The sequence below is a fragment of the Gymnodraco acuticeps genome, unplaced genomic scaffold (assembly GCF_902827175.1).
Source record: "Gymnodraco acuticeps unplaced genomic scaffold, fGymAcu1.1, whole genome shotgun sequence".
In the NCBI taxonomy this organism is placed as follows: Eukaryota; Metazoa; Chordata; class Actinopteri; order Perciformes; family Bathydraconidae; genus Gymnodraco; species Gymnodraco acuticeps.
The window spans coordinates 109,382-135,966 of record NW_022990213.1 but is presented as its reverse complement, the minus strand read 5'-3'; the positions used below and the strand labels follow the sequence as shown (position 1 = coordinate 135,966).

The window sequence follows — 26,585 nt, the reverse complement described above, 5'->3', positions numbered from 1 at the left end:
AAATACATCATAGACGCATTTGTTGTCTTTGCATATTAGAAACGAGTTGGCGACACTAAGACTGCGACATAATGTTTTTAAGCAATAATGCATGACATATATAAATGTACTGTATGCATTCCAAAAGTGCTGAATAAATGTTTTATGGACCCATTAATAGTGATTATTATTTAAGTTAAGTTTTGCCATAATCATGTCTATTTCCATAATCAGGTAGCTGAACAACATTGGTAAAAATGTATACATTATATATATATATTTCGATTAATAATTTTCGCCTTTCGGCATTCGGTTTTTCGGCCAACTGTTTCCTATTTTCGGTATCGGTTTCGGCCAAGAATTTCCCATTCGGTGCACCCCTAGGTACAACTACCTGAAATGAAAATAAAAGAAGAATGAATTATAGAATGATAGAAGATAATATGATAGAAGCCCATCTCCTACTGTAACTAACCTGCACACTGTGTGTCGTGTAGCCAGCCAACCAGGTGATAGAACATGGCAGAAAAAAGAAAAAATCATGTATTCAACCCAGTTCAGTGTATTCATACGTGTATTATTGCTCTCCTGTGTATAATGATGTGGTGGTGACAGTGCAGACTCAGGGAGGAGGCAGAGAAGGAGAGAAAGAGACACAAGAGTTACAGGTAATGGAAATATCAGTCAGCTTAAAGTGTAGGATAACATAACAAAATTAAGACACAAATACTTGGATAATATATTCCCCCCCTCTCCCTTTCTTTACAGAGTAGCATAAAGATTGTGTATTCAAACCAGTTCAGTGTACTCATAAGTGTATTGCTCTCCTTAATGTAGAATGATGTGGTGACAGTGCAGACTCAGGGAGGAGGCAGAGGAAGTGAGAAAGAGACCCAAGAGTTACAGGTAATGGGATATCAGACAGCTTAAAGTGTAGGATAACATCCCTAGTCAAAAAATGCTATAGGAATCTCTATACGTTTTTGGAACCCTATAGGAATCCTTTAGGATCCCATAGGATTTTGAGACAGTTCTGTGCTCTATATTGCAGGAAATTGCACGTACAGGTGTTCATTAAATTATGCCATGGAGGTGGTCGTGCCTGACCCACTCTAAACCACCCCTTGCCTGCCAGTTACTAATCTTGCACCCCCACTTTCAACTATAACTAGGCGGCACAGCAGCGCACCAGCAGCTTGCAGCTTCAACAGACTGACAGGAAAATGTCCTCTACAGCTCATGAATCAGGAGCTCAGAAACTAAAGAAAAAACGTCAGCAAGAGGAAATAATAAAAGAGGTCGACACAGCTAGTCACCAAGTATTTTCACAAGAAAGGTATTTATTCACAGAATTTGTTTTGAAGCCCATAACAGCTTGGCCAACATTTTGTGGCTGACGTTAGCTACCTGTTGCTATCAAAAATTAGATGAGTGTAGATGAGCCCAGTGAATTTGTATCCAGCAGCTATGCCCTTTTTGCTATGGCTAGCTAACCTAACCTGTATAATGTTACATGCTAATCACATCTGCTCTAATGCACAGATGCGGCTTCAGGATCAGTACCCCTTCCCTCAGGCCAGCTCCCCGTTGAAGGAGAGGGAGGTAAAGCAGCAGGGCTTGGGGTTAACAAACAGATTTTAAATATGCTTACCATGCATTGAATACAACTTTAGGTAATATTCACATTTAGTTACTCTAGTTCTTCCAGTAATTGCAATACCATTGACCACTGGCACATTACATTGAGGTTGTTACAGTAGCTATAGCTAGATTTGAGCAATTGGAAAATATCTATACAATTATTATTATATTATTATTATTATTATTATTATAAACAATTAAGAGATAGCTCGAGCTGTACTGTGTTATTACTATTATAGGGCATTTTATAAATTATGTACACTATGGATACTCTAGAGCCAGGGCCCTCGAGCAAGGCAGCCAACGAGGAGAGCAGAGGTGAAGAGGCAGAAGTACCAGTACAAGAAGAGGTCGAGGACCATGAAAGCAGCACAGATGAGGAGGGAAGCAGCTATGACAGTCAATGTCAGGGACAAAGTGAGGCTCCGACACAGGATGCCACAGATACTGAGCCACCTGTAGTGGTGTCTGAGGTAGAAGATCTGCTATCACTTGACCCAGGGTTGTTCCCAGCTAGGATGAGTGACAAGGACAGGGCAACTATTGTAAAGAAATTAGCAATGCGAGAAACAGATCAAGAATTTCACATGATTCAAAGGGAAAGAGATTTCCAGATTACTTGAAATACACCAAAGCAGATAAGGGTAGGGGGAAAAAGTGAAAAGGGACTGGTTGATTCACAGTGAAGTGCAATGCACTGTTCTGCATACCATGTGTTCTTTTCTCCAAGGAGCAAAAAATACCCTCTCTTAGTGCTTTGAGTAGTGACCAGGGATACAAGATGTGTGACATCGGAGTGGCGTCGCATGTATGATAAATTCCCAAGCCATGAAACAAGTAGGAATCACAGGGACTGTTATTTGCGATGGAAACACCTACAGTGTTCGGTTATGACTGCATGTGGCGTGATCATCAGTTGCAGAGAGAGCTACAGTCTGAAATTGAGAAAAACAAAGCTATCTTGCAGAGACTCCTTGATGTCACTCTGCACTTGGCAACGAGGAATTTAGCTTTCCGAGGTAAAGCGCATGCTTTGGGCGATGTCCACAATGGCAATTTTGTAGGTACGCTAGAACTTTTTGTCACGATATGATCCACTCTTGAAAGACCACTTAGACAAAATCAGGACATCCAAAAAGGAAGCCAGCTAACTCATTATCTGAGCCCAGACATCCAGAACGAGTTTATTGAATTGTGTGGGGGAAAGGTTTTAAAAACCATTCTGACGGAAAGGGAGGATGCCATATACTATGGAATCATTTGTGATGCAACGCCTGACATTTCCCACACGGAGCAAAATGTTGTGCTCATAAGATATGTACATTATAATGAAGACACAGGCGAATGGGAGATCACTGAAAGATTTATTGAATTCAAAGATTTCAACGGAAAAACAGGATGTGAAATAGCAGGCATGATGGAGAGTGTGCTTCTGGATCTAGGGATATACATTAGTGATTGCAGGGGGCAAGGGTATGATAATGAGGCGAATATGTCAGGGAAAATCAAGGGAGTCCAAGCCCAATACTGAAAAAGAATAATCTTGCTACTTTCTCACCTTGTGCCTCCCACACGTTGAATCTGGTAGGCGTGCATGCTGCAGAATCGAGCCCTGAAGTGTCCAACTTTTTTGGTTACATTAACCGCCTCTACACATTTGTAAGTGCCAGTCCATCTCGTTGGTCTATATACAAAAATAAAACAGGTTGCTCTGTACATAGGCTATCGGACACTCGCTGGAGTGCGAGAATTGATTCTGTGAAACCTGTAGCAAAGCACCTACCTGGTGTCATTGAAGCCCTTGCTACCATACTGAGCTCATGCAGTCTCACAGGTGAGGCCAGATCTGAAGCTGTTGGTCTGAGGAACTACCTCATGTCATTTGATGCCATTGTCCTTCTCACCATTTGGGTGAAAGTATTGCAATCTATTGATGACAGAAATGTGATACTCCAGTCAGGGAAAATCTCAATAGAGGTGGAGGCAGGTAATGTTACTGCACTAAGAGATGAGATGCAGACTCTCAGAAATGGATGGGATGCTATTCTGTCTGAGGCATCAATGGTAGCTAAGGAAATGGAGGTTCCACCTCATTTAAATAAATAACTTTGCCGTGAGAGGAGGAGGAAGAGGTTTCATGATGAAACTGCTGAAGGAACAGGTCAGGAGGATAGGCCATAAACAACATTCCGTAACACTGTGTTTTTCACTGCCATGGACCAGATCATAAGTGACTTGGACACTCGGTTCCAAACAACAGCAAATATTGTTGAAGAATTTGCTGCCATACTTAAAATTGGGAAGTTGAGTGACAGTGTCATGGCTTCTGTGTGTCAGCCACTGAGGGAGAAATACTCACAGGATCTCACAGATCAGTTTGAGAGTGAGATAAGGCATCTCAATAAAATATTTTCTGCCACTTTCCCCCCTGATTGTAGCTCTCTTGATCTACTGAATGCAATATACAAGATGGAACTCCAGAGCATTTTTGGAGACGTTTGCATTGCCCTCAGAATTTTCTTGACGCTCCCAGTTATCGTAGCTGGTGGTGAAAGATCATTTAGTAAGTTGAAACTTATCAAGAGCTATTTAAGATCTACCATATCGCAAGAGAGGTTGAACAGCCTTGCAATGTTATCGATTGAAAGCAAGCTGGCTCTGTCACTTGATTTCAAAGAGCTCGTAAAAGATTTTGCCACCAAGAAGGTCCGGCGATTTCGGGATACAAATCCAGTCTATGACAGGATTGTGGGATGTTTCCCTATAGTAAGCTGACAGGTGTAGAGTTATATTTGTATTTATTCATGTTAGCAAACTATGGATAAGCTTAAAATGAGAATAATTTGGGTAAAACTGTGAGCTGCATTTGGGGCCTGTTGACATGTGTTTTTGAGGACAAAGGAAGATGGGTGAAGGTGAGAGCATGTCCTGATTTGCATTCAACTTAGAACGAGCTACAGTGGTTGTGATATTAAGGGAGGTCCCTTGGGTTTCTCTGGTGGTTATCAATAGTAGCAGTTAAGTGAATACTGTTCAACAATACCTGTGTTTGTGTTTTATATTGATTTCTCTGTTTTATCCTTTCATAAATGTAAGGACTACAAATGGCTATAAACATTCTGGGCTGGTTGGAGTAAACAGGGTTTTATTGCTCTGTGGGGGAGGTGTAGGTATGCAGGCCTTGAGACCTTTTGTTGGAAAGTGAGCCTGTTTGGTTTCCTGCTGGCCAGCGTTGCGTCTCCCAATGAGATGACCTGAAAAGATGACCAGCTGACCTAACACCAAACCCCTCCTTCTTACTCTGGTATATATCCGGTGGATCCCTGGCGTTCGGCCTCTTCTTCACATGCTGCCCTCGGGTGAAAGTAGCTCTGCAGTATGCGAACCAGGGCAGGAGTAAGCCGGTATTACTCCTTAAGCATTACAATATAACTGTAATATATCATGTTGTATTGTAATGATTGTATTGCATTGTCATATTGCCATTAAAGTAGATTATTGTTAACGGTTACTTTGTAGATATGGATTCCTTCCTGTATTATAACCAGCTTCATAGGAACGCGCGGAGATTTGAAAAGCGGACCAGTTATCCCTCCAAATCTCTAACAAAATGGTGACCCGACGTCTAGAGATAACGAAGCTGAGGAAGAATTCAGACGCTTTCAAACATCTCAGACAATCAGCAGGACTCTGCAACTTTGCAAATAAGGTAAGCAGACGATGAAAGTCGCCTGTCTGTAATTGGATACGCTAAAACTTTAGGATTGTCTGTAGGCGTTTCACAGTGTTTTTATAGTTTTAAATGGAATATACAATGCATATTTTACTATGTTAGGAAAGTTATATACAAAACGTAAACGTTGATCGACAGGTAGACGAAAGTCCTGCGTGACGTAAAATAGAGCAGTTTGGCGTGGATCTGCAGGTAGATTATTCCTGAGTGTTGTAGAGATGGTGCAGTTTGTTATGCGAGGTTTGATTCCTGCACGACAAAACCTGGAAACTCGATAAATCAGATCGAGTCGCCGTTTAAAACTGGGGTTTAAATAACAGACCAATGCTAAAAGCTTAAAGCCAGAGGTATGTTATATATTAAACCAAGGTAGAGCGTTTCCCTTTGTCTGGAAACTTCTGCTGCTGCCATCTAGTGGCTGAAAGGGGGTATCACACCCTTGAAACTTCTGCTGCTGCCATCTAGTGGCTGAAAGGGGGTATCACACCCTTGAAACTTATGCGAGCTTAGAGTTTAATCATTACATTGCTGGCCGGTATTGAAGACGGGAAGCACGTTCCCAGTATATTAATTATAACTGATTTTGGTAAACTGGTACAAAACAATAAGGGATTGAACATTTTTTACAACGACAGCACCAGGAGATGAGTAAACTCAAGAATCTGTAGAGTGTAAATACATTGTGCAAAACACATTTTACACTCGAACTGTTTTGCACAATGTAGACAATATAAATAAATGTTCAGAAAGAAGACATAGGCCTACACTTGATTCAAATTTCATTACTGTGATCCGATTGGTGTGCTCTGCAGGTTTACTATTGTTCGAAGTAACAGTGGGATTTAAAATGAGAGAAGATATGGAGATGTTCTTTCATAGTGTGTGGAATATGTGATGCTGGAAACATGTAAGTATTTCAGAGTTGTGTTGGGTAAATATGTAACAATGGATGAAACAATTTTTGGAGTGAGTTTTTGTAATATCATAAGTAGACATTAATTATGTTGTTTAGATGGCATTTAACAACTAAGACAGATAGTATGATTAGAAAGAGACAGAGTGGAAAGGGTTGGATTTATTTAACATCAGTGTGCTAGACTTCTTATAGGTAATGTGTACCGGGACCTGGACTCCCCCTCTGAGTTAGAAAGGCTTTGATCCCGACCCTCCAAGCAGACAACGAGACCTAACCCAACAGGAGACTCCTCCTTCTCCATCGTACAGACAGAGAACCAGAGCTGAACCAACAACAACAACAAGACTACATCAAGACTGCAGCCAGAACTGTCTCCACCTGTGGCATCCAGAACCAAACCAGCATGCTGACATACAGAGAGATACTCTCATCGGTCCCTCAAACAGGACATGAAGTTCCAAACTGTGCCGCGAGATTTGGCACAATAGACATGAGAGCAGAATCCGCCCTCCATAAAAACAGCAGAGAGACTGTAAAGGAGGAGTGCAACAACAGTGGCATGATGGGGCTGCAGATGTGACTGGGCCAATGGCTGCCTACAAAAGTTACAGCGGATGGATTCAACAGCTGATGGACTGAAGAGAAGACAGAATCAGAGGAGTTGGCATGGTCGATTAGAAGTGAGGAGGCCGGGGTCACGGCTTGAGAAAACCAGGGGAGGAGGAAAGGAGAACGGGAATGAGTGAGTTACACATAAACACACTTATTCACAAAACGCACATTTAAATAACTTGAATTAACTTCATAAATACGTAAAGACAGAAGGATTTGTTAATCAATTGGTCAATTGAAAATAGCAGTAAAGAGGAAACTATTAAAGTAAAATGATAATCATCCTAAAACACACTGACAGAGTAGAACCATATTCTTCAATATTTTCATTATGTTAACAAATCATTCTTTAAGACATTTTTATTCACGTGTGAATAAAGTAGTGATCTCATTGGTTACAATATTGATCACCATTAAAAGGATAGTTTTAGGAACCACTCTATAAGACAAATCTTTATTTGTATTAATAATGTTAAAAAGGGAGCTGGTGCCAAGCCACATATTAAATTCCAATCTAAAGTGTTGATTTCACCATTGTGGCATAGTTATTACCAGACTTCGGTTTTAAATCCTTGATAAAGGAGGGAGTAATTGTTGCATGTTCGGACACCCAAGGTTCCACACACTGCTAAAAGACTTTAACATTGTTTTTTAAGTAGACCAGAATTATAATGAGCTATGAAATGCAGAGCGACACAGATCCTAGTAATGTTTTGACTCAAGATAATAGTTATTGTACAAAAGTTTCTGAAATAGATCATTAGACATTTTAATACTAATTAGGTGTAATTGGATTGCAGTAATAGTGGTACTCGAAGGAAGTGAGTTTTGTACCAAGTTTCAGGAAAAGTGGGAGGCGGAAGTCCCAATGACAAGTGAGAATCATCTTGAAAATTATAGTTGAAATCGTGACATATTTTTGTAGACAAAGGATACTGGCCTATGCTGAAATGTCAAAGTCTCTGCAGAGCACGACACATGGCCAAAAAAGACGGAGACCAACTGACCTTTGACCCTGACCGACAGTGTAACTTGACAAGGCACTGTGGATGACTGACTCTGGGGTGAACCTGACCAAACTTGACATGACAACCAGACAGTGTGAGTGTGAATGAATGCCGGCATGTGATCAGTGTAACTGCATGATTCTAAAACAATAACTAACCAAGCATGTTTTTGGACTAACATATTATTTTGGAGCTCCAAGGGAAACGAGAGGTTTCCTAAAAATTCCACAAAAAGGGGAAACCGCACATGTGATATTTTACTCCCACATGAGTTGGCGGTTTGCAAATGTAAAACTAAAATCTGAAGATTCTGTTTCTTTTAGGCCTGAAGGACGGAGAGGAACACTTCTTTTCACTGAAGTGTTCACTGTGGAAATAATGATAATGGATGTCAAATTGAAAATAATGTTCGTTATGTCCCTAACCAATTACCTGACAGTTTTTGTTCCCCTCCCATTACAGGCTTTTGTTACACATGATTTCATGTGTAAAAGGGGGGAGTGAGTATAAGGTATAAATGTCAACATGGCTGTAAAATTCACAATTTAAATTTTTCTTTTAAGGATTGACAGAAACCTTCCGCCCCAACCCAGATGTTCAAACTGAGCATTGAATGTAATTAACCTGCTCCATATCTGGGGATAAGATACTGTTTGATGAATGTTGAGATGTTTCTAAATGTTGATTTGAATTATAGCAGGTAACAAAGAAGCAGTGGCCAAGGGGCTACTGTGAAACCGAAGAAGTTGACCTGTGATAATGAAACAATTTTGTAATATTTTAACAGACATTAGAGTAACTGAGGTTTGAAATGTAGAAAGAACATATTACAGTTAAAGCTAAAACATAGTAGTGTATTGAGACAGAATTTAATTTAGACAACATCATGTAACTAGCCTGGTAAAGGAGTAAAAGCCATATACTTTAATCCATAACATTAGTGTGTTTCTTTACCAGAAACATTAGCAGTTCATATTATATTTGGATTTTAAATAGGATTTCATTTAAAAATAAACACGGATGCTTGTCAGAAATTCAGAGCTATTGAAATATGTTATTTAGTTTACCTAAAGATGTTGGGGTTCTTATTTAGTTGGCACAATCCAAGTATTAAGATTCTGAAGCTGCACTGGCAGATAGGAGGTCTACAATTAATTTGGAAAACCTGTTCACAGACGGCTGTTGTTTCAAGACACCCCACCAACAGGCTCCAAGTGGGTCAAAACAGCTGAGCGTAGGCTTGAGGGAGTTGTATCAGATTTCTCCACACAGGTCGCTGGCGCCAAAAGGGGGACCCGAGAAGCACGAGGCCGACAGCAGAGTTCGTCTGGCTGAAAGTCATCAGGACAAAGTGGCTCAACCCCAGGCTCTCCGACCCCGACCGAGTGACCCAGCGGACCTCTTATGCCGTCTGCCTGGGAGAAAAGGGGGACAGCTCGTACCACGGGAGCCAGTGTGCGGCGGGGAAACCACCTACTAGGACCAGGGGACGACATCAGGACGGACGTGGCCCTGGCAGACGTGGACTACTCAGAAGCAGCAGACTGGAGAAGGAGGACCCTGGAGACATCTCTACAGCATCGACCCGGAAGCCGCCATCAGCGGGCCGGAGGACGAGGAGGAGGAAGACATCTCTCTAGCAGGCAGCCCAGAAGCTGCCGTCAGCGGATTGGGGGGCAAAGACACGACAAGCCAGGACGGCACAGGGGACTTTTCGAGGCAGCAGAGGAGTCTACTTCGCTCTGATCAGTTCTACCCGTGAAGGGAAAGCTGCATCTCCCCCTCCCTATTAGCTGTCCTTGTGGGCTATTCCTCCGAGGGGGGGGGGGGGGCTGATGATTCTAGCACTCAGCTACCCCCTCATGGTTCCTTCACTGCCATGGAAAGTGGTGTTCTGTCTCCATGAAGGTTTCAAGTACTCTAAATACCAGCTTCGGATGGATTTACGGACACAGTAGAAAAGAATGACAGTGGGTATATTTCAAAATGCCTTGTCTAAGTTTATCTCTGGAGAAGGAGATAAAAAGGGGGATTTGTAGAGTTATATTTGTATTTATTCATGTTAGCAAACTATGGATAAGCTTAAAATGAGAATAATTTGGGTAAAACTGTGAGCTGCATTTGGGGCCTGTTGACATGTGTTTTTGAGGACAAAGGAAGATGGGGGAAGGTGAGAGCATGTCCTGATTTGCATTCAACTTAGAACGAGCTACAGTGGTTGTGATATTAAGGGAGGTCCCTTGGGTTTCTCTGGTGGTTATCAATAGTAGCAGTTAAGTGAATACTGTTCAAACAATACCTGTGTTTGTGTTTTATATTGATTTCTCTGTTTTATCCTTTCATAAATGTAAGGACTACAAATGGCTATAAACATTCTGGGCTGGTTGGAGTAAACAGGGTTGTATTGGTCTGTGGGGGAGGTGTAGGTATGCAGGCCTTGAGACCTTTTGTTGGAAAGTGAGCCTGTTTGGTTTCCTGCTGGCCAGCGTTGCGTCTCCCAATGAGATGACCTGAAAAGATGACCAGCTGACCTAACACCAAACCCCTCCTTCTTACTCTGGTATATATCCGGTGGATCCCTGGCGTTCGGCCTCTTCTTCACATGCTGCCCTCGGGTGAAAGTAGCTCTGCAGTATGCGGACCAGGGCAGGAGTAAGCCGGCATTACTCCTTAAGCATTACAATATAACTGTAATATATCATGTTGTATTGTAATGATTGTATTGCATTGTCATATTGCCATTAAAGTAGATTATTGTTAACTGTTACTTTGTAGATATGGATTCCTTCCTGTATTATAACCAGCTTCATAGGAACGCGCGGAGATTTGAAAAGCGGACCAGTTATCCCTCCAAATCTCTAACACAGGCTACAGCCCACATTGTGAACAATTACTATCTGATGCATAGTCCTCTAGCACTACATTTTTCATTGTTTGCTGTAATTGTGTTCATGTCCTGAGAGTTTATTGTTTTATAATTGTGTTCAAATCTTCAGTTAATTTATACTTTTGTACTTGTGTTGTTCAAATCTTAATTTAATAAGTCAAAGAATGTTGAGATTTTTTGTTTGTTCATTCCCGTATTGGGTGTAATTTTCAATTAAATAGACAGAAGATAAAGTCGATAGTCAGTGCATGTTGATTTCTTGCAGTCCATTACAGTTCATTAACTTCAACAGGGTTTTCGAGGTTGGGTTTCATCGTGTCGTTTAGGGGGTGGACGCAAGGTCATGACCCCACCAGTATCCAAGAATCCTGAATTGTCCCCACCAATAGCTCAACACTTGTCACTCGCGCCTCCTCGAATTACTTGCGCGTGTAACAGGTAGGGCTTTAGCACTCTGCTGAGAAAGGCAGCAACCTGGCCGCTACAGCAAAAAAGCTAGTGCAATGCAATAAATAAATGGCCACATTTTTTTTAGCGTGCGCGCTAACGCGCACTCGCATGGATTGGGGGCCCACAAATAGATTATTTCATGGGGCCCAGAATTTCCAGCTACGCCCCTGAGTACACGTAGTGGTGAATTAGGAATTAGGTTCTGACCGGCACGTTGTCCAGTAGGAACACCAAGCTAGAATTAAGCGACAAATTGAGAGCAGCAACAGCTGGAACAACACAAGGCAAGAAAAGAAAGAAGTTAGAAGCTCAACTGCGGGTTGCAGCTTTATGGGCTGAACAAAACCATAAAAGGACAGGTGGAGCAGAAGAAGGTATGATAGCAGCGGATGTTTCAGTGAAAGCAGATGAGGAGACAGGGCGTTCAGGATCAGTTGACGCTGTACGCCGCGAGAAAGAGAGAGCGATAGTGGAAGAACACAAAGCGCAGGAACAAAGAATAAAAAGGAAGCAAGAGAAAGAGAGAAAAGATAGGGAAAGAGAGACACAAAAACGCATCGACAAAGAAATGGCAGATGCATTAAGCCCACTGCACACCAGAAAAAATAAGGGGGAAACCAAGTTATATCCTGTTGAAGAATTAAGAGAAGCAGAAAAAATCCTTCGACGGAACAGCATATCAGGGTGACGCTTATCCATTAGTACAAGTGGCCAACCCGCACTATGGAGTTGGCGGTGACCTAGAAAGAATGTTAAGAGTGTTCCGCCCATGGACAATGGATGAGTGTAAAAAGGCTTGTGAGGGACTGACTCCATACAAACAGGACCCGGCGCAGTTTGTCCTTGACCATACTGCATTAATAGCGTCATATGGTTTAAATGGACATGAAGTTTTAAGAACCCTTATGACAATCTTTGGCCACGAATGGGCCAGGGTAAAGGGAGATTTCACCGGGTCCTGGCCCAATGGAAACCCCCTGGAACCAGGTCAGCAGGACCTCATCAATGCACTCGCTCCCGTAAATATCTCAATCGAGAGGGTTTTTGCACTGAGACGAGACTTTACTAAAGTCTCAGGGTGTAGACAGGGAGAAAAAGAGTCAGTACAAGATTTCAGAATCAGAATGGAAGATTGTTTCCGTATCCATAGCGGAATTCCACCCAACAATGCTGTTGACTCCCCATATGTGCAGCAGCTGAAACAAAGCCTGATGAATGGGTTCCACCCAGGTATTGCTGACTTTATCCGCAAGCATAATGTTAACCATAGGACATGCGACTTACAAGAGTGCCTAAATTATGTAGAACATGCAGCAACCCAGATCAAAGAAAAAAGACATAAGAAAGCGTCAGCATCAGCTTTCTTCATAGGAGAAGATGGGGAAGAAAATCAGATTTTCTTTGTGGGACCAGGACAGGGGAGAGGCGGGTTTAACAGAGGACGAGGGAATGGTAGAGGAACAGGCAGAGGCAGAGGAGGAGGCAGAAACGCAGAAGGCAAATTCCTCTGCTACAGGTGCGGAAAGGAAGGGCACATGGCGAGAGACTGTGAGGAACAGAGACCACAGAACAAAGAAGGGGGACAAAAGGGACAGTACAAAGACGAAAGACATGGCCCCCCCCCTTCACATAACCTACATAGTTATGACAACTGACTAGACGTAGAAAAGGAAGAAGAGGACGTCCACACACATCACATTGACCTTTCTGAAGTATTACTGAATCTGTCAGACAACAGTATTAAACCTACCAGGACAATCGAAATCAATGGGGAAAAAATAGAATTATTATGTGACAGCGGTGCAGACTCATCAGTAGTGAACAAAGAGGTCCAAAGAATGTGGCCACCAACTGGCACTATGTTTGTAAAATCAGCAAATGGACACATAAATCAGAGGTCGATTTCAAAGCCACTTTTTATGGAAGATAGAAGGTCAGGCCTCCAGGCATCCCTCAAATTTGTGTTCATCTCAAACTGCCCTGTCAATTTGCTAGGGAGAGACGGCATGGAAATGTTAAAAATCAGTGTAGTACCAGTCAAAGGGGGAATGCGAGCAGTAGGGCCCGGAGAAAAGGTGGAAGACCAGGTCTTCCTTCAAAAATCCATAAACACCCCCAACTGGTCACTAGACATGCCACAACCTGACGTGACAAACACAGGTGAACACCTGTTAACACTATTCACCCCACAACATGGCCAAGAAGTAATGAAACCTGACGCATTGCACGTTACACTAAAGTACAAGAACACCCCTGGCCCAGACAAAGACTATGATGTGCTCGTGCATCGACTGACACCACAGAGGGTAGTGTTCCACTCGATGTATGCAAACCAACACGGGGATGTTGTAATTGACGCTAGGGTCCCATCAACCACTGCCTTGATAATGGAACCAGGTTCCACGCCACACATATCAGTAGCTAGGGGCCCAGGGACTTCATGGAGAGACTTAGGTTTATTAGTGGCTAGAGGTAACAGGATAACAAAATGGACAGATGACAAAAACGGTTGGCAAACTGGAGGCGGGTTAAAGCGCAAAACTCTAGGGTTTACCCTAGTGATGACACCACGCGCCCACCTAGACGACCCTGAACAACAATGATGTATGCTAAGTGAAGTGGCCTTAGAGATCCTGAAAACGGTGCCGCCATGCGTATGGTCACAAGGAAAATGTGATGTAGGTCGCATGGTGAACGCAAAACCTGTACACGTTAGACCAAAAACTAACCACAGACCCTGAGGGAACATTCAGAATATACAACAAGATAGTACTCCCTGTTAGTCTCTACAAAACAGCAGCTCATTTGAGTCATGGGCCGTGCCATGTCTCAACAGGAGGGATGGTGATAATAATAAATGAACACTTCCATACATACAACTACATTACATTTTCTAAAAACTTTTGTAGAGCCTGTGTAGTATGTTGCAGACACAATGCTCAAGGCAATGAGCGACCACAGAGAGGAAAGTTCCCTCCACCAACATACCCGTTTCAACACATGCATATGGACTTCATCGAACTAAACACCATGCCAAGGGTACAAATACTGTTTGGTAATGATATGTCCGTTTTCAAAGTGGGTTGAAATATTCCCAGCAAAACATGCAGATGCTATTACCGTAGCAAAAGCCATATGCAAGACAATAATACCAAACAGAGGTATTCCAGAGAAACTGTACAGTGATAATGGTTCCCATTTTGTAAATCAGGTTATTACCAAACTGTCCGAACATATGGGGATAACATTAAAAAACCATTGTGCATATCATCCACAGAGTGCAGGCTTAGTGGAAAGAACAAACGGAACAGTAAAGTTAAGACTAAGGAAAACAATGAAGGAAACAGGAAGACCATGGGTGGAATGTGTGTCTCTAGTAGAAACATGCATGAGAATCACACCCACGGCAAAAGGGTTGTCTCCCTTTGAGATCATAACAGGAAGGCAATTCAGATTACCAATCACAGACGAGGTGAGGGAGGAGGATGATGCTGAGGCAGACTACATTAACTGAATGGATGAGCAGACTCTTCAGAAGCAACGAGATAGCTCGAACAAATAACTTGCCAGACATTTCTACTCCCTTACAGGATACTCGAGTGCAGACTGGTGACCAGGTCCTCGTGAAGGTGATTAAGAGGAAGCATTGGCACTGTCCACGGTGGGACGGTCCCTACACGGTACTGCTGACAACACCGACTGCACTAAAAATCGCCGAAGGAACTACGTGGATACATCAGAGCCACTGCAAAAAGATAATATCTCTCCAACTTAACGACGGATAAGTGGTGGAAGTTCGGCTACAAAGGGCGGTGTTTCATTAGGAAATACTGGTCTCAACCCCGGTGAAGAAAACAACAGAACCACTATCACAAATAGACTATGTTGGGAAAGGTGTTGTTTGTAGTGACCCTGCTGGGTCTGACGCTAATGACTATAAGACAATTGAGTGAGGAATCCTCAACAAAAGAAGAAGTCCATCGAGAGAAAAAATGGTCACTACTCAACGATGTTGCAACAGACAGATAACGGTGACTATATGACACAGACCCCTCTCAGAAGGACGAATATACTCACCTAACCTCCAATGTGTAAGACTTAAAGCTAGGTTACTGTCTGTCATATGACGAATGGTTCGAAAATGTCAAAAACAAGTGAATTAATTCTGAAAGTAATAAAGACATTGTAACCAGCTAGTAATTATGAAAAACAGGAGGGAATGTTAGAGTTTATTGAAGGATAAATGTGTTTTCATAATGTATTCTCATAAATGTGTTAATGGAGGAACAGAGAACAGTCTGTTCAAATGGCACAGATACACACACACACAGATTCACATGACTGAGAGTCACAAGATTCACACTAACAAATAAGGCGTTGGTCAACACCACATGATTGTCATGTTACTGTATTGTTGAAATAAAAAGACTGCACTGAGAGAAGACGAGTAGAGTTGGTTAAGGAGTGGACATTGCATGTCACTCGCCGATTCTCCTTGCAGCAAGTAAACTTGAAACTCGAGTACTGTTATCTCTGTTCACTGGATTTTGGTTATTGAACCGAGCTGGGGTTTTACCCTTACAAAGTAATATAGATACCCCACATAAAGCTAGTGGAAAGGGGTGTCCTTCTAATGAAGGAAAAAACGTGTTTGGGTCAAAGTGTCCTTTTAGTTCACAAAAACCTGTATGTGTGTGTGTGTGTGTGTGTGTGTGTGTGTGTGTGTGTGTGTGTGTGTGTGTGTATGTGTGTGTGTGTGTGTGTGTGTGTGTGTGTGTGTGTGTGTGCAGCAGATACCATACTCTTACATTTTAACACAGAAAAGCTGCAATATATTGCAGGTTTTTTAGGTGGTATTAGATATTTTTGAAATATTGTTTTTAGTTTTGCTTCTTATGCAAAAGGTTTTACAACAGATAGAATGCCATAAACTCCCCTTAAGGGCAACAACAGCAAATATTTCACAAAAAACAATCAATACTGTTTGAATAACTATTGGGTTTATTTATGTTACTGTGGCAATATAAAGAAAATAACAATACATGCATTTGTTACTATTATTATATAAATAAAACTGATTTATTTACTAGGGCTGGTAGAACATTTATTTTGGTGCACATATTGACTAGCCATAAGAATGTGTGCAACCTGGCTAACCTGTAAAAGCAAAAGGAACATCTAATGCCAACTGCAGTAAGCACACACCTGTCATGAAACAACATTTTAATTGAAATGAAATGCTCTTATTTCCCCCTTGTCTACAAACACACACCATCTAAAACCACTTGTGGGGCCAAGGATGAGATCACTTCCAATTTGGATAGCTTCTTAAAATGTAAGATTTGAGATTACTTTTTGAAAATATCTAAAAATTATTTTTATCACATTGATAGCGTTGTAACTGCTCTATGTAAAGCTTGGTGTAACATTTACCAAGCTCTAAGTCTGAGAAGAGGCAATTTTAGAGTCACAGATATCCATCCATCCATCCATCTTCTCCCGCTTATCCGTGGTCGGGTCGCGGGGGTAGCAGTTCCAGCAGAGAGCCCCAAACTTTCTTTTCCCTGGCGATATCAACCAGCTCTGACTGGGGGATCCCAAGGCGCTCCCAGGCCAGCGAAGAGATATAATCCCTCCACCTGGTCCTAGGTCTACCCCTTGGTCTCTTCCCAGCTGGACGTGCCTGGAACACCTCCCTAGGGAGGCGCCCAGGTGGCATCCTAACTAGGTGCCCGAACCACCTCAACTGGCTCCTTTCGACGCGAAGGAGGAGCGGCTCAACTCCGAGTCCCTCCCTGATGACCGAACTTCTCACCTTATCCCTAAGGGAGACACCAGCCACCCTGCGGAGAAAACCCATCTCGGCCGCTTGTATCCGCGATCTCGTTCTTTCGGTCATGACCCATCCTTCATGACCATAGGTGAGGGTAGGAACGAAAATGGCCCGGTAGACAGAGAGCTTTGCCTTCTGGCTCAGCTCCCTTTTCGTCACAACGGTGCGGTAAAGCGACTGCAGTACCGCTCCCGCTGCTCCGATTCTCCGGCCCATCTCACGCTCCATTGTTCCCTCACTCGAGAACAAGACCCCGAGATACTTGAACTCCTTCACTTGGGGTAAGGACTCATTCCCTACTTGAAGTGGACAGTCCATCGGTTTCCTGCTGAGAACCATGGCCTCAGATTTGGAGGTGCTGATCCTCATCCCAGCCGCTTCACACTCGGTTGCGAACCGATCCAGTGAGTGCTGAAGGTCGCAGACCGATGAAGCCATTAGAACCACATCATCTGCAAAAAGCAGTGGTGCAATCCTTAGTCCACCGAACTGCAGACCCCCTCCCCCATGACTACGCCTCGAAATCCGATCCATGTATATTACAAACAGGATTGGTGACAAAGCGCAGCCCTGGCGGAGGCCAACCCTCACCGGAAATGGGTCCGACTTACTGCCGAGGACCCGGACACAGCTCTCGCTTTGGGAGTACAGAGATTGGATGGCCCTGAGTAGAGACCCCCTCACCCCATACTCCCGCAGCACCTCCCACAGTAACTCCCTGGGAACTCGGTCATACGCCTTCTCCAAGTCTACAAAACACATGTAGACCGGATAAGCGTATTCCCAGGCCCCCTCCAGGATCCTTGCGAGAGTAAAAAGCTGATCCGTCGTTCCACGACCAGGACGGAATCCGCATTGTTCCTCCTCAATCTGAGGTTCGACAATCGGCCTGACCCTCCTTTCGAGTACCTTAGAGTAAACTTTCCCGGGGAGGCTGAGTAGTGTGATGCCTCTGTAATTGGCACACACCCTCTGATCCCCCTTTTTAAAAAGGGGAACCACCACCCCGGTCTGCCACTCCTTCGGTACTGTTTCCGACTTCCACGCAACGTTGATGAGACGTGTCAACCATGACAGTCCCTCAACACCCAGAGCCTTCAGCATTTCCGGGCGGATCTCATCCACCCCCGGGGCCTTGCCACTGTGGAGTTGTTTGACGACCTCAGTGACCTCCCCCGGGAGATTGGTGTTGATCCCCCGTCATACTCCAGCTCTTTCTCTAACATAGAGGGCGGAGTTGTCGGGTTCAGGAGTTCCTCAAAGTGTTCCTTCCAACGCCCTAACACTCCATCAGTTGAGGTCAACAACGTCCCATCCTTACTGTACACAGCTTGGATGGTTCCCTGCTTCCCCCTCCTGAGGTGTCGGACAGTTTTCCAGAACAACTTTGGTGCCGCCCGAAAGTCCTTCTCCATGTCTTCTCCGAACTTCTCCCACACCCGCTGCTTTGCCTCGGCCACGGATGAGGCTGCTGCCCTTCGGGCCTGTCGGTACCTTGCAACTGCCTCGGGAGTCCCCCGGGATAACAAATCCCTGAAGGCCTCCTTCTTCAGTCGGACGGCTTCCCTGACCACCGGTGTCCACCAGGAGGTTCGAGGGTTACCGCCCCTTGAGGCACCTAGGACCTTGAGACCACAGCTCCCCGCCGCGGCTTCGGCAATAGAGGCTTTGAACACCGACCACTCTGGTTCAATGTCCCCAACCTCCACAGGAATGCCCGAAAAGCTCCACCGGAGGTGTGAGTTGAAGGCCTCCTGATATTGGGCCTCCTCCAGACGTTCCCAGTTCACCCGAACTACACGTTTGGGCTTACCAGGTCTATCCAGAGGCTTCCCCCGCCACTCGACCCAACTCACCACCAGATGGTGATCAGTTGACAACTCCGCCCCTCTCTTTACCCGAGTGTCCAAAACATACGGCCTCAGGTCCGATGATACGATAACGAAATCGATCATGGACCTTCTGCCTAGGGTGCTCTGGTACCACGTACACTTATGAGCATCCTTATGTTCGAACATGGTGTTTGTTATGGCCAATCCATGACTAGCACAGAAGTCCAGTAACAAACCACCACTCCGGTTCAGATCAGAGGGGCCGTTCCTCCCAATCACGCCCCTCCAAGTGTCTCCATCATTGCCCACATGTACGTTGAAGTCTCCCAGCACAGATATTCACACCGCTATTATTGCAGCACATGCACGGCAAAATAAAATAGCTAACACTGGTCACGCAACCCAGTCTCACGGTATTTCGTGTTATAGTCACGACATTTCATCTATTGATTCGTGTTCACCAACACGATTTTCCCCTTTTTTTCGTGTCACACAGAACGATTTTAAAAGCAATGTATTTCTATTGGTAGTGTGTTTCGTGCCTGCACCACTTATTTTTGTCCGTTCGGGTCGTGGAAGACCGGACGCTGTGTGGTTCATAAAAACATGTTTTTACTCAATATCAAGCCACGATTATTGTTTTTATTTTAAATCGTATAATGACTTTTTTTGCCGTCCGTGAGGAAAATAAATGGAGCTCAGAATATTGAAATATGTATTTTTTGTATCTTTTTTTCCTTCCAATTTGTTATTATTTTCTAAATAACACACTGTTATTTACTCGACAATAACACACTTCCTTGTTTTTATTTATTTGTTTAATTCTATAATCTCTGGCTTTTTTGCCGTCCGTCAGGAACTGAATTTCAAAATAAAGTCACCGGAAACAGACGTAGGCCTATATATATATTAGGGCTGTCAAGTTAACGCGTTAATAACGTGTTAACGCAAAAAATAAATAACGCCACTAATTATTTTAACGCGATTAACGCATGTGTATTTTTTTTCCTCGGCCGCCCCGTAGTTTCAGAGCGCATCGAGTTTAAAATACCATCTACAAGCTGATGCTGACAGCCCCGCTCCTGCAGCCCGCTTGTGGCAGACCACACTTCCACGCTCACCGGCAGGCACCGACTGGCTGTTGGGAGGACCGGGAGGGCGTAGACGTAGGCCTATATATATATTAGGGCTGTCAAGTTAACGCGTTAATAACGTGTTAACGCAAAAAATAAATAACGCCACTAATTATTTTAACGCGATTAACGCATGTGTATTTTTTTTCCTCGGCCGCCCCGTAGTTTCAGAGCGCATCGAGTTTAAAATACCATCTACAAGCTGATGCTGACAGCCCCGCTCCTGCAGCCCGCTTGTGGCAGACCACACTTCCACGCTCACCGGCAGGCACCGACTGGCTGTTGGGAGGACCGGGAGGGCATAGACGTAGGCCTATATATATATTAGGGCTGTCAAGTTAACGCGTTAATAACGTGTTAACGCAAAAAATAAATAACGCCACTAATTATTTTAACGCGATTAACGCATGTGTATTTTTTTTCCTCGGCCGCCCCGTAGTTTCAGAGCGCATCGAGTTTAAAATACCATCTACAAGCTGATGCTGACAGCCCCGCTCCTGCAGCCCGCTTGTGGCAGACCACACTTCCACGCTCACCGGCAGGCACCGACTGGCTGTTGGGAGGACCGGGAGGGTGTGTGTATGTGTGGCCCGACCGAGCGAGAGAGAGACCTTACGTGCATTGTTGTTGTTAGCATCTTTAATTTATATTAGTTGACGATTCAAAGATGAACATTTGGTTTGGTTTAGGTAAAGCCCCTAGTTTTGGTAGTGGTACTTGAAATCCTTCTTTCAACATTGAACGTATTTTTCCTTGGTTCAATTTTATTTCATTTACATTCGGAGAGAAGAAATTGAAATGTTCATGTAATAACGGCTCCCCAGTCCCTATTTGTTAGGGCTTGAGGTTCGGCAGAGATACAATCCTCACATGCATCTTTCCCTGGAACCTGGTTCTTGATTGTCCATTTCGTAACCCAAGTGTTGTTCCACAGCAGCACTTTCTGCTGACGTCCAGCTGCGTTTCACAAACGTTTGTTTCCCTAGGTGGACAAATAATAACATGTCATAGGTTTAAGAAGTTTAAGAGCCAGTTATTATCATACAGTTAAGAATCTTATAAAACATTTAAAAAGTACCCATATTGCAGATCTGAAAGAATGTTAATGGTGCGACACCTTCTGATCACTTTATTCCATCACAATCAGACACGCCATTTTGTTTGGTACTAAGAGTTTGATTATCAACAAAATGATTGGTCAATTTATCTGTAAGCTCCCATTCATTGTGCAGATACAAACTAGCGTCTGGCATAATTTATAGAATTTATCAAAGTTGCAAAATGCTATTCCAGAAGATGTCCGTGTGGCTCATTTACAGTCCTGCTCCAGTGTAGTTTGTGACATCCAAGGCAAATACTTGAAAATGTCTAATTAAATCTATTATGTCTCCTGCTATGTTGCAGAGTAAATTAATACACTTAATTTATTACAGACAGAATACTTACTTAAATGTACATAATAATACATGTAAACATTGTAAAATGTAAAAGGTCTTATCTTGGTACATAGTGAAAAGGAAAGAATAAACATATTGTGGAGACGGCTCCATATTACTGAATTACCTCGATAGTAGCACAGTCACTGTTTGATGCTTATGTAGACATAAAGTTCCAAGGAGAGCGTCTCGTCCTCAACTCCTTCCCTGGATTAGTCTGCCCGTTTGTCACCTGGAACTGAGATACAAAAAGAATACACTAAGAAGATAGTAACCATGCATATAATCATTAGTTGCTGAAGTTAGCTAAATGACAAACTATCTTAAACTGGATTTGGATCAAAACAAAGGCATGGCATTATTTAGTCCTGTGGTCTCAATACATTTTACAATATCAAAAAGGGGTTGCAATGGACTGCTTTCAAATTACCCTTTCAAACATGCACAGGCTCAGGAAGTGTAGAATTATACATACAATGACCTACTATTAGATGTGATAAAGGTACTTTAGAAATAATTGTATTCATTTTAGGTCCTAACCAAACGGGAGGGCCCCATAAGGACAAGACTAGAAACAGGCTAACGTAAATGATAACCGTTTTAACCATACTTATGCTCACAAAGTGTTAACTTATACCTACAACAACTAGAGTTTAGATTCTAAAAGGTGTTGCACAAATGTTTTTAAATGACTTTAAGTTATAACCAAACGGGAGGGCCCCATAAGGACAAGACTAGAAACCAGTATGTGTGACAGGTTTGAGTAACTACTCCCATCGAGGCTAAGGTAAATGATAACAGTTGTAACCATGCTTATGCTCACAAAGTGTTAACTTACACCTACAACAACTAGAGTTTAGATTCTAAAAGGTGTTTCACAAATGTTTTTAAATTACTTTAAGTTATAACCAAACGGGAGGGCCCCATAAGGACAAGACTAGAAACCAGTGTGTGTGACAGGTTTATGTAACTACTCCCATCGAGGCTAAGGTAAATGATAACCGTTTTAACCATGCTTATGCTCACAAAGTGTTAACTTACGCCTACAACAACTAGAGTATAGATTCTAAAAGGTGTTGCACAAATGTTTTAAAATTACTTTAAGTTATAACCAAACGGGAGGGCCCCATAAGGACAAGACTAGAAACCAGTGTGTGTGACAGGTTTAAGTAACAAATCCCATTATAGCTAGTCTAAAAATATGTTCAATTTAGTTTCCTCAGTCAGATCTACACAAATCACTCAATTAGTAACAGGATTAAAGCTGTATCAGAAAAGAGTTTTAAAAAAAAAGGTCCTCTCTTGAAAAGGACAACATTAACATATTGTGGAGACAGCTCCATATTACTGAATTACCTCGGTAGTAGCACAGTCACTTGTTGATGTTTCGGGGAAAGTCAAGTCTAAGGGGAGCCTCTCCTCCTCAACTCCCTCTGGATTAGTCTGCCCGTTTGTCACCTGGAACTGAGATACAACAAGAATGCACTAAGAAGATAGTAACCATGTATATAATTATTAGTTGCTGAAGTTAGTTACATGACAAACTATCTGAAACTGGATTTGGATCAAAACAAAGGCATGGCATTATTTAGTCCTGTGGTCTCAATACATTTTACAATATCAACAAGGGGTTGCAATGGACTGCTTTCAAATTACCCTTTCAAACATGCATAGGCTCAGGAAGAGTAGAATTATACATACAATGACCTACTATTAGATGTTAAAAAAGGTACTTTAGAAATCTTTTAATTCATTTGATGTTATAACCAAACGGGAGGGCCCCATAAGGACAAGACTAGAAACCAGTGTGTGTGACAGGGTTATGTAACTACTCCCATCGAGGCTAAGGTAAATGATAACCGTTTTAACCATGCTTATGCTCACAAAGTGTTAACTTACGCCTACAACAACTTGAGTTTAGATTCCAAAAGGTGTTGCACAAATGTTTTTAAATGACTTTAAGTTATAACCAAATGGGAAGGCCCCATAAGGACAAGACTAGAAACCAGTGTGTGTGACAGGTTTAAGTAACAAATCCCATTATAGCTAGTCTAAAAATATGTTCAATTTAGTTTCTTCAGTCAGATCTACACAAATTACTCAATTAGTAACAGGATTAAAGCTGTATCAGAAAATAGTTTTTTTAAAAAAGGTCCTCTCTTGAAAAGGACAACATTAACATATTGTGGGGACAGCTCCATATTACTGAATTACCTCAATATCAAAAAGGGGTTGCAATGGACTGCTTTCAAATTACCCTTTCAAACATGCACAGGCTTAGGAAGTGTAGAATTATACGTACAATGAACCTATAACACAAGAATGCACTAAGAGAAGATCTCAAAAGGTATAGCTATCCAATGATAAACAAATTAATCACGTACTATAATTATTTGGACGGAAACAATAAAATGTGTTGAATCACGTGTTATTGTTGAGTTATATGTGTAAATATACCTGTTTGCGCAAAGGCCAGTCAGCATCCCCGTAACTGCAGGTTATTTCTTCTTCTGGGGAGTTGTCTCTGCAAACAGGCAGAGATGTGGCATCCAATCAATGACAATAGTTTTCATCTTGCAGTTTGGTGTTTGCCCAGTAACTTGTCTTCAAGAGATGCATCAAGGGGTCAAGACTTAAATAAATAGAGATTGAATGTTAGTAGTATAATTTGCATACTTGGATTGGATACAGTGTTGAAAGTAACATTTAAAAATAAAAATAATTATTATTATTATAGACTTCAGAAAACACCGTCCAGAACCCGCCCCCCTTCACCTCAATGGAGAGAGAGTGGAGAGGGTCCCCACCTTTAAGTTCCTGAGGGTTCAAATTTCGGAGAGCCTCAGCTGCACACACCACTGCAGCAGTTAAAAAGGCCCAGCAGCGACTGCACTTCATGAGGGTGCTTCGGAGGAACAGACTGAACAAGAAGCTGCTGGTGTCCTTCTACCGGGCGACCATCGAGAGCGTGCTGTCATTCTCCATCTCTGTGTGGTATGCTGGATGTTCACTCAGCTGCGGACAAGAAAGCCCTGCAGAGAGTGATTAGGATGGCAGAGAAAACCGTCGGCGGCTTTTGCACACTGGGACAGAGTTGCACTCTGAATCTCGTTGTATTTTTTGTATAATGACAATAAAAGGCTTTAACTTTAACTAAAACCAAGTGTACACTAAAGTGCATTTCCAGTCACTAAAACAAAGATGTGCTCTGCTCCCACATAGTTTTCCTTGCAAAAGTATCCAAAAGACTAAGGGCAGCAATAGACAATGCTGGAGACAACAGTGTGAAATCTATTTGACTACACATTATTATAAATAAACTACGGTCATGTTGCCGGTTAGAATGCTATGTTTACATATTCACTCACCTGTGTCTGAGACACATTACATTCAAATGTTTATCAACAAAGTTTGATTAAAACATCCAAAGGGTTATGTTTAAATCATCACAACTGACGTCAACAAATAAGAAATAATAACTCAATTGGCCCCAGAGATGCTTATTTAATTATATATGATTTATTCTGAATAATAACTGTTTGACTAAAACAGTTATTGAGATAACTTTGTATTATTATATGGGAACATGCTCAACTTCCATGTGGCCCATTTATATGATGCCCAGAGTCTGTAACAGGCATATGGTGTTTCTTTTGTTTTAAACACTCACATTTGACTTTTGTAAGTGGCTTATTTATTGATGAATGAATATTTAGAAAATGTTACCAAATATTACAAAATTATCTTATCTTAAATAATTGCATATCTTTTTGCTTTTACCTAGCTTTAAATGTTAATACTGACAGTAAAAAGTAACTTTTTGGAGTTAAGATTCCCATGGGAAGCAATGTTGGGATTATAAATTAAGATATTGTGATTTAATTTGCACTATTTGCTTGTGTTTATTTAAAACATACAACATTGTAAGCACTTACCTTTAAACGGTGTGTTAAAAATGTGATCCTGGCATCCTGTTGAAGACCAAGCCGTCTCTTCCTCACTGAACTCTGTTTTCTTAATTGTCAGCCATCTCACCTGTTAGACAGAAGAATAGCCTTAATTATTAATTACACCCTGATCCTGTTCAGGATATTTCAATGTTAGCAGGTTCTCAGTCAGTTCAGTCATTCTGATTTAATGATGACCATTGTCACATAACTTATTGAAGCTAATGTTATCCCAACTTAATTGAATAAGAAAGTTAATAGCTAGCTTACGTTATCTGGCTAAGAAGGTATAATATTACGTATTATTTACACCACTTTTACAAAGAGAAGTGCCACATGAAAGCCATGTGCACTAAAAGACTTAATGGTGTGCTGTTCACTCTCTCAGTCTTCTAACCTCATCATGTTTAGCTGAAGCTGTGAATATTTTTCAGCCAAACTCAACTCTTCAGCTGTTTGCAGGCTGTTCTGTGCTTTGCTCTCTGTTGTATCCATATCATCACTGTTGCCAGTATTTTTCATTATTTGCTCAATGAGTTTTAGCAATTTCCTTAGATGATACATTGAAATATCCTCTTCTTCATCATTTATTACATTATCCACGGATTCTGTTATTAGTCTTATTAAAGCTCGCCTTGTAATGACATTTCCACTTGAGACTTTAGCTTCATCACACACCTCTTTGAGCTGATCCAGTTGCAACCTGCTGTGCGCGTCCGGTGCTCCAGCCCTGCTCGCTCCCGTCAGGGGAAAACTCAGTCCAAGTTGGTGTCACACACAGAAACGGCGAAACATTAATACCTCAGCAGTGCCTCCAATATTTGTTGCACACGTGGACACAAGAGGGATTTCCAGGCGTGCATACGTTTAAAAAACAAGACGATCTTTACTTCAGTTCTTCAATTTACGTAAAAGCAAGACTTTACATCACGTGTCTGCATGCACTCCTCTCATCCCCCGACCCCCGAGCTGCCCCCCCCCCCCCCCCCCCACGTGCCTGTGTAAACTTCACTAATTTAGGCATTGCACATGAATACAGTGCATACATATCCAAAATCCTATGGAGGAGAAATCACGTTGCTTACTTCCGGGTTTTAGGACGCGTCACTGCATCACTGCTCTGTCCTGTTTCTGAACTGACAGCACAGCTTAGTAAGAGTGGGGGAGGGGAGGGCAATC

At 42.4% G+C, this 26,585-nt stretch overlaps 1 long non-coding RNA gene across 4 annotated transcripts; it reads right to left on the bottom strand.

The window, feature by feature from the left end:
• Window positions 1-20,666: 20,666 nt before the first annotated feature.
• LOC117547593 lies at window positions 20,667-26,167 on the bottom strand. Of its 4 annotated transcripts, none has more exons than XR_004569212.1 (7): window positions 26,085-26,167; window positions 25,395-25,494; window positions 24,267-24,491; window positions 23,917-23,983; window positions 22,816-22,923; window positions 21,587-21,697; window positions 20,667-21,005 (listed from the first exon to the last, which is right to left on the bottom strand). It is a non-coding gene; the product is annotated as an uncharacterized LOC117547593 (long non-coding RNA). The 4 variants fall into 4 exon arrangements; XR_004569215.1 differs by having other exon boundaries at window positions 24,316-24,491; XR_004569214.1 differs by having other exon boundaries at window positions 23,917-24,091; window positions 24,267-24,474.
• Window positions 26,168-26,585: the final 418 nt, after the last annotated feature.